Consider the following 7,715-nt stretch of genomic DNA (forward strand, 5'->3'; position numbering starts at 1 on the left):
GTTTATTGCAGCACTATTCACAATAGCAAAGACTTGGAATCAACTCAAATGTCCATCAGTAACAGACTGGATTAAGAAAATGTGGCACATATACACCATGGAATACTATGCAGCCATAAAAATGATGAGTTCATGTCGTTTGCAGGGACATGGATGCAGCTGAAAACCATCATTCTGAGCAAACTATCACAAGAACAGAAAACCAAACACCGCATGTTCTCACTCATTGGTGGGAACTGAACAATGAGATCACTTGGACACAGGAAGGGGAACATCACACACCGGGTCCTATTGTCGGGAGGTGGGAGGGATAGCATTAGGAGATATACCTAATGTAAATGACGAGTTAATGGGTGCAGCACACCAACATGGCATATGTATACATACGTAACAAATCTGCACGTTGTGCACATGTACCCTAGAACTTAAAGTATAATAAAAAAGAAAAAGAAAAAAAGATTGTTTCTGAGTATTTCCTAGGTTTTGCTGTTTCTGTAAATGGATTTTTTTCCCATTACATTTTCTACTTGGTAATTGCTGGTATATAAGAAATTTATTGATTTTTTTGGTTTGATTTTGGATTCAGCCACTTTAGTGTGCTTGCGCTAATTATGAATATAATATATTAATAATTTTCAGTTTATTCTATTAGCATTTCCAACTTGACTATTATATTATCTTCAAATAATGAATGTTTAATTTATTCTCTTGAGATATTTACCACTTATTTCCTTTTTCTTTCTTTCTCTCCCCCTCTGCCCCCCTTTTTTTTTTGCCTTATGAGACAGGCTAGGAAATTGTGCAAGAATTTTTGTTTGTTTGTTTGTATCCCAGCATCCTACAGTGCCTTGACCAATTGATTATTTTTTTGAAATTTTCTCTCCTCTATTGTAGGCAGTCATTGAAGAAAGGTAGATCCAGGGGACCCTGTTTTCCTATCATGGAAGGACGGGATCTTGGACTTTTCTTTCATAAAACCTTTTCCATCAGTGGTTCTGCACATCCAAAGGGAAGGCCTATGATCTAAGCTTAGTCAGTTGGAGTTACTGTCCTAGGACTTTGACTTTTGAAGAAAGTAACTCATGTTTAAGCAAGCAAGAAAAACTAGAATTTATTATTTCCAGAAACCAAGTAATTCCATGTCTGTTTTTGAACCTTTTCTCCAGCCTTCTGGTTGATTTTGTGAGCTTTCTAAAAGCTTTCCAATAAGTCCTCCTTTTTGGGGGATTAAATTAGAATTGATTTCTGTTGCTTGCAACCCAAGAACTCTTATTTGATACATTTTCTTTGTCCTGTTCAATTAGAATGCCTCCAATATTTCACCATCCGAAGTGATTTATGTGTTTCTGATAGTTATTTAGCTTCTATCCAGAAACAAAATTTTCTTTCCATTCCTACCTTATAAAAAGTTTTTTAAAATGTAGAATGTGATTTTTAGTTCAAAAAGGTTGCTATATTCACAATGCATTTTGAATGTTAATTATTATTAAAATGGGGAAATCCTGATATTTTCCCCTTTGTTAATGAGATTTCTTAATGTTGAACCATCTTTGCATTCCTGCAATAAGCCTTTTTAGGTTATGATATATTTTCCCTCCTTCCCTCCCTCCCATCTTCCTTTCTCTCTCTTTCTGGATTGCACTCTGTTGCCCAGGCTGGAATGCAGTGGTGTGATCCTGGCTTATTGCAGCCTGACCTCCAGGGCTCAAGTGATACTCCCACCTCAGCTTCTGGAGTAGCTGGGACTACAGGCGTGTGCTACCATGCCCAGCTAATTTTTTGTAGAGATGGGGTTTCACCACGTTTTCCAGGCTGATCTCAAACTCCTGGGCTCAAGCAGTCCACCCACCTTAGCTCCCCAAAGTGCTGGGATTATAGATATCTTTATTTTCTTAATCATTATCTTTAAAATTTTTATCCCATATATTTAAACAAAAATTGCCTTCAACCTGCAGGCAACATTGTCCAATAGAAATTTCTGCAATGATGAAAATGTTCTATATCTCTGACACTGTCTTATACAGTAACCACTAGCTACATGTGGCTATTGAGTACTTGATGTGTGGCTAACATGAGGGAGAAACTGAAGTTTTACCTCTATTTAATTTTAATTAATGTAAATTAAATAGCCACATGTAGCCACTGACTACTATTGTATTAATTTTCTTGGGCTGCCATAACAAAATACTATAGATTGGATGGCTTAAACAACAGAAATTAATTTTCTCACAGTTCTGGAGACTGGAAGTCCAAGATCAAGGTGTCAGCAGGTCTGGTTTCTTCTGAAGCCTCTCTACCTGCCTTGCAGATGCCTCCTTCTTGCGCGTCCTCACGTGGTCTTTCCTCTGTGTGCTTGCATCCCTGATATCTCCTTGTGAGTCTTAATCTCTTCTGAGGACATCAGTCAGATTAGATCAGGGCTTATCCTAAGGGCCTCGTTTTAACATAATCAGCCTTTTAAAGGTCCTGTCTCCAAATCGCTCACATTCTGAGATGTAGAGAGTTAGGGCCTCAACATAGGAATTTTGTGGGGACACAGTTCATGCCATAACAACCATATTGGACAGCACCACAACATATTAGTATTTATTGCCTTCTCACCAGATACACTGCTACTAATGTTAGGACACTGATTTTTCTCTTTCCCATCTTTGACCACCATCTGCCATATTGTAATCATCCGGGATTTTAGTTCCCCAATTTTTCTTGCATTCTGCATTCTGCATTATTGGACTTCACTAGAAATTTTTCACATTTCTTTTTCATCATTTTTTCTTTTACGCCATACAGTCCTCTTTCTCACATTCATGTATCTTGTTGCCACAGTAGTGCCCTCCAGTAGTTCTTTCAGAGATGGGCTTGAGGGCTAGGTATAGGATTCTGAGTTCAAAGTAACCTGTCTTAATAATTTGAAGACATTTTATACACTGCTGGTGCCCCACTCAGATCCCCTTTACCACCCTAGGTCATCCATCCTTCAACTGTTGTGAGCATTGGCTCACTCTTGCCCCTCTAAAGAATCGCAGTCAGAGCTAACTCATTTGGTAAATTACTCACCTATTTCCCCTAGGGGCAGGCTCCAGCCAGTTGCTGGCTGATAGAAGAGTTCAAAAGGCTTTTCCCTTTGCTTCAACATGGGGACTACCTGGGAGAATGTTCATGCTCTAGGGCTCTCGGTGGGATACAGTGAAGCCAGACACCTGCAGATGCCACTTACTTACTTCCCCTGCCGTATTCCATTTTCCTTATTCCCTCTCTCTTAGAGCACTGCCTTAATAGCCATGTATACCCAAATTCCTGTCTCAGGCTCTGCTTCTGGGGAAGATGACTCAAGACAACATTATTTCATTGTCAATTCTATTATTTCATTATTTCATTGACAGTTTCTATTGTCCCATGCCCTCATGCTTAGCCCAGGACGCAAAGCCTACTGTGGCTTCAGAAAATGTTCACCAAATGAACAAATGAAGTCATCTTTCTTGGGCAGCATGCTGATCATATTACACTTTCTCTCCAATCCTAACTTCTAGTTATGAAATTAAAATTCCTGATTTTGGCTTTAAATCTTATTCCAGTGGTTGTTCATATCAAGCCCATCTGTTTTTGTTTGTATACTTTGATTTTTTTTTTACTGCTTTTATGATCTCAAACACAAATTTTTACACCCAAATTACATATGAACAGTAACATACTGCTTGTACATTGTGTCATGTGTCTTATTTCCTTAGCTAAAATACAATTTCATGGTCTTTATCTTCTCTGTTTTGATTAGGACCTAGCACCTTTCTAGTTGCACTGTGCTCAACCAATAATTGTATAATTTTATATGACAGCTTAACTAAAAGGGATTATATTTGGAAACAAATTTTCTCTTAGAGAATACCTTTTTTCTTTCTTTATTATCCCTGGATCATTAATCCCTATTTCCATAGCAACAGATTATAAAAGAAAGAGGATGATATAGTCTTTACTTTTAACAATGGGAAAGAGAAGGATTCTGAGAAGAAAACTTGTAATTGCAAAATTATAAATAAAATGAATGAATCAAACAGAGGGTAAGAGCACAGAGAAAAATAAATCATTTCTAACAATGTTAATAGTATTATTTTACTTCAAGATGATTAAACTAGCCAGCTGGATTAGAGACTCAAACATTAGTAATGTGATAAGCTTCAGAAGCTGAAGGCAAAAAGCATTAGGTCAGTCCCATGGGTCCTTGCTGGCTTCAAAGCAGTGGCCTCTATTTAATCAGTGAGGGCAGGGGTACAGAACCTAAGTTCTTTAATGATTTGCAGTATCATCAAGTCCCCAATAAGCCTCTATTTGAAAGTTGCCTGAGGTGACTTTCTCTTTAATTTGCAAAAAGTGTTCAATATCCAAGTAGTGACAAATTGAATCTGGCCCATAAAATGGGGAGATTTTTGTGACATAAAACAAGCTTGTCTTTGGAGACCATAAGGAAAGGGCAGGACAACTTTCAGCAGTTGGAATTCAGTGGGTGTTCCTTTAAGCTTTATGTGGTAAGGTTTATGCTTTATGTGGCAAATTTACAGATTACCATCAAACAGACTTTCTCGTCATTGAACATGCTCATCTTTTTTTTGAAGCTGAGAACTTTTGGTTGGAATAAAGAAGTGCCAAAGGGATGAGACCATGCCTGAAACTCAAAACTGAACCAGACTTGGGGGTGCAGAGATTCAGAAGAGGAAGCAGTGTGGTTGGGGCACAGGGCATGCTGTGCAGTCTGCTCTGGGCTCCTTCCTTGGGTCTTGGCGTGCTCAGCTGTGAAATAAAGAGATTGGGTAGTTAGCATGATGATCTCTAAAGAGCACTGAGTTCAGCGATTCCACAGTTCTAATAAAATCAAAAGCTATTATTCTCCATATTGCTAGTTGGGATTTTGCTTAATTTCATTATTCTTCCTGTCAACTATAGTGCTTTGTATATTCTGGATACTAGTCCTTCGCTGATGATGCAAATATCTTTTCCTGCTCTGTGGCTGCTTTTATTTTTTATGGTGTCTTTCATGAACAGAAGTTCTTATTTAATGTAGTATGATTTATTAGTCTCTATTGTTACAGTTTCTGCTTTTTATGTCTTGTTTAAGAAATACTTCTTTATCCTGAGGTCGTAAATATATTCTCCTTTGTTACTTGTATGATGTTATGGGGTTTTTCCTTACCACATTTAGATCTTTAATCCATCTGGAATTGATTCTTATATATCATGTGATATAGAGGTGCAATTTAATATTTTTCATTTGGATAACTTACTGTCACATTTATTGAAGACCTACTTGTCTTTTCCTAATTAAACTGCCATACTACCTCTCTTCATTATAAATTGTCTATATATTAGTGTATCCTTTTCTGGACTCTCTCATTTTTTCTAGTTGGCTATTTCTGTGCAAATACTACATTATCTTTGTATTAGTCCATTTTCACACTGCTGATAAAGACATACCTGAGACTGGATCATTTATAAAGAAAAAGAGGTTTAATGGACTCACAGTTGCATGTGACTGGGGAGGCCTTACACTTACGACAGAAGGCAAAAGGCACATCTTAGTAGTGGCAGACAAGAGAGAATGAGAATCAACAGAAAGTGGTTTCCTCTTATAAAACCATCAGATCTTGCGAGACTTATTCACTACCACCAGAACAGTATGGGGAAAACCGCCCCCATGATTCAATTATTTCCCACCAGGTCCCTCCCACAACAGGTGGGAATTATGGGAGCTACAATTCAAGATGAAATTTAGCTGTGTGGGAACACAGCCAAACCATATCAATCTAATTTGCTATAGTTTCATAATAGGTACACATCTGTTGGAGCAAGCTCTCCTAGTCCTAATTTTTTTAACCATCACAAATGAATGTTAAATGTTATCGAATGATATTTTTCAGTACCTACTGAGATGTTCACATTGTTTCTTTTACTCTAATCATATAGTAAATTATACCAATAGATTTTTTTTTTTTGATGGAGTCTCGCTCTGTTGCCCAGGCTGGAGTGCAGTGGTGCGATCTTGGCTCACTGCAACCTCTAGGTTCAAGTAATTCTTGTGCCTCAGCCTCCTGAGTAACTGGGACTACAGGTGTGTGCCACCATGCCTGGCTAATTTTTTGTGGTTGTTGTCTTTTTTAGTAGAGACAGGGTTTTTTCATGTTGCCCAGGCCGGTCTCGAACTCCTGAGCTCAGGCAATCTGCCCGCCTCCGCCTCCCAAAGTGCTAGGATTACAGGCCTGAGCCACCACAACTGGACCAATTGATTTTTCTAAGGTTAAAATAAATTTTCTTCCTGCAATAATCTAACTTTGTCATTGTATCAGTTACTTATTGCAGCAAAATAGACAACCCCGAATCTCAATGTCACATGCATCTGTATTTATTCCCAGGAATCTTGAGTCATCTAGGTACTGACTGATCTAAGCTGGGTGGCTTTGTTTCAGGCTGTGGCAGCAGGGGCAGCTCAGCCTCTCACTGTATACATGTGGCTGTACTGGGGCAACTGTACTCTGCATGTCCCTCACCCTTCTTGGATCAAGAGACTAGAAAGGGCACATGCTTCTCATGGCATGGTGAGGCACTATCAGGAAATAAACACTGATCTGGAACTATTACCTAATATTCAAACTTTGTCTAAATCTCACCATTGGCCCTCTAGTAGCCTGTATTTCAAAAGAAAAATATTTTTCTGGTCTAGGATCCAATTTAGGACTCGGTATTACATTTACTTGTCTTTAGTATTTTATTTAGTATTTATATATTTCTTTAGTCTCTTTGACCAGGAACATTTGCTCAGTCTTTCTTTCATGTTCTTAATATTTATGAAGGGTACATGCTATTTCTTTTTTGTATATCCTTTTGTGGATATCTTGTAGATATCCATTTATTTCGTAAATATGTAAAAAAATCCTTTAAATTTTTTAAACAATCTAAGCAGGTTTTTAAAATACAGTTGAAAAAATATGTTTCTTCCACTTACATATCTCATCCATTTACATTTGTTTTTGTAGTTATTAATATGTTTGGATTTATTTTTACCATCTTATCATGGGCTTTTTATTTGTCTTACCTTTTCTGTTTCTTTTTCATTTTTTTCCTTGGATTCTCTTGGATTGAGTATTTGTTTTTTTCATTCTATGTTCCTCTTTTACTAATTTAGAAGTTATATACTTTGTTTCTATTCTTTTAATTGTCATGCTAGACATTTTAGCATATATATTTGGCTTCTCAAGTGCTAGTCAATCATATTGTCACCCTCTTTTCTAGCAATACAATTGTCTTAAAATGCGTGAACTCTATTCCATTCCTGAAATGTATTATTTTTGTCATGCATTTTAGGTTTATTTTATCTTTATTTTAATCCCACCAGATAATAATATTATTATTTTATCTCTATATTTATTTTAGCTATATATTTATCTCAATGTTTATTTAGTTTTATCTATATACTTACTGTTTTCTTTATTGATCTTTTCTTTTTGCATCTTAGTTCTTTCATCTGGGATCAATTTCCGTCTGCATAAAATATATTCGTTAGAATTTCCCTTACTGAGTATCTATTTATAGCAGTCTATTAGGATATTTTTGTTTAAATATAGCTTTCCTTGTCCCACTTTTTGAAAGATGTTTAAAATAATTAAAAAAATTTTTTTTTTCCTCAGCCCTTTGAACATACTGCTCTGCTTTCTTCTGGCTTTCATTGTATC

General features: G+C 36.8%; 1 long non-coding RNA gene across 1 annotated transcript in view; it reads right to left on the bottom strand.

Moving 5' to 3' along the window:
• Positions 1–4,093: 4,093 nt before the first annotated feature.
• The window catches only part of LOC105550859, a 10,756-nt gene continuing 7,134 nt past the window's right edge, over positions 4,094–7,715 (bottom strand). The window contains exon 4 of the long non-coding RNA XR_001007787.1: positions 4,094–4,782. This is a non-coding gene — a long non-coding RNA (uncharacterized LOC105550859). The remainder of the gene's footprint in view (positions 4,783–7,715) is intronic.

This window comes from Mandrillus leucophaeus, unplaced genomic scaffold (genome assembly GCF_000951045.1).
Source record: "Mandrillus leucophaeus isolate KB7577 unplaced genomic scaffold, Mleu.le_1.0 Scaffold5, whole genome shotgun sequence".
Lineage (NCBI taxonomy): Eukaryota > Metazoa > Chordata > Mammalia > Primates > Cercopithecidae > Mandrillus > Mandrillus leucophaeus.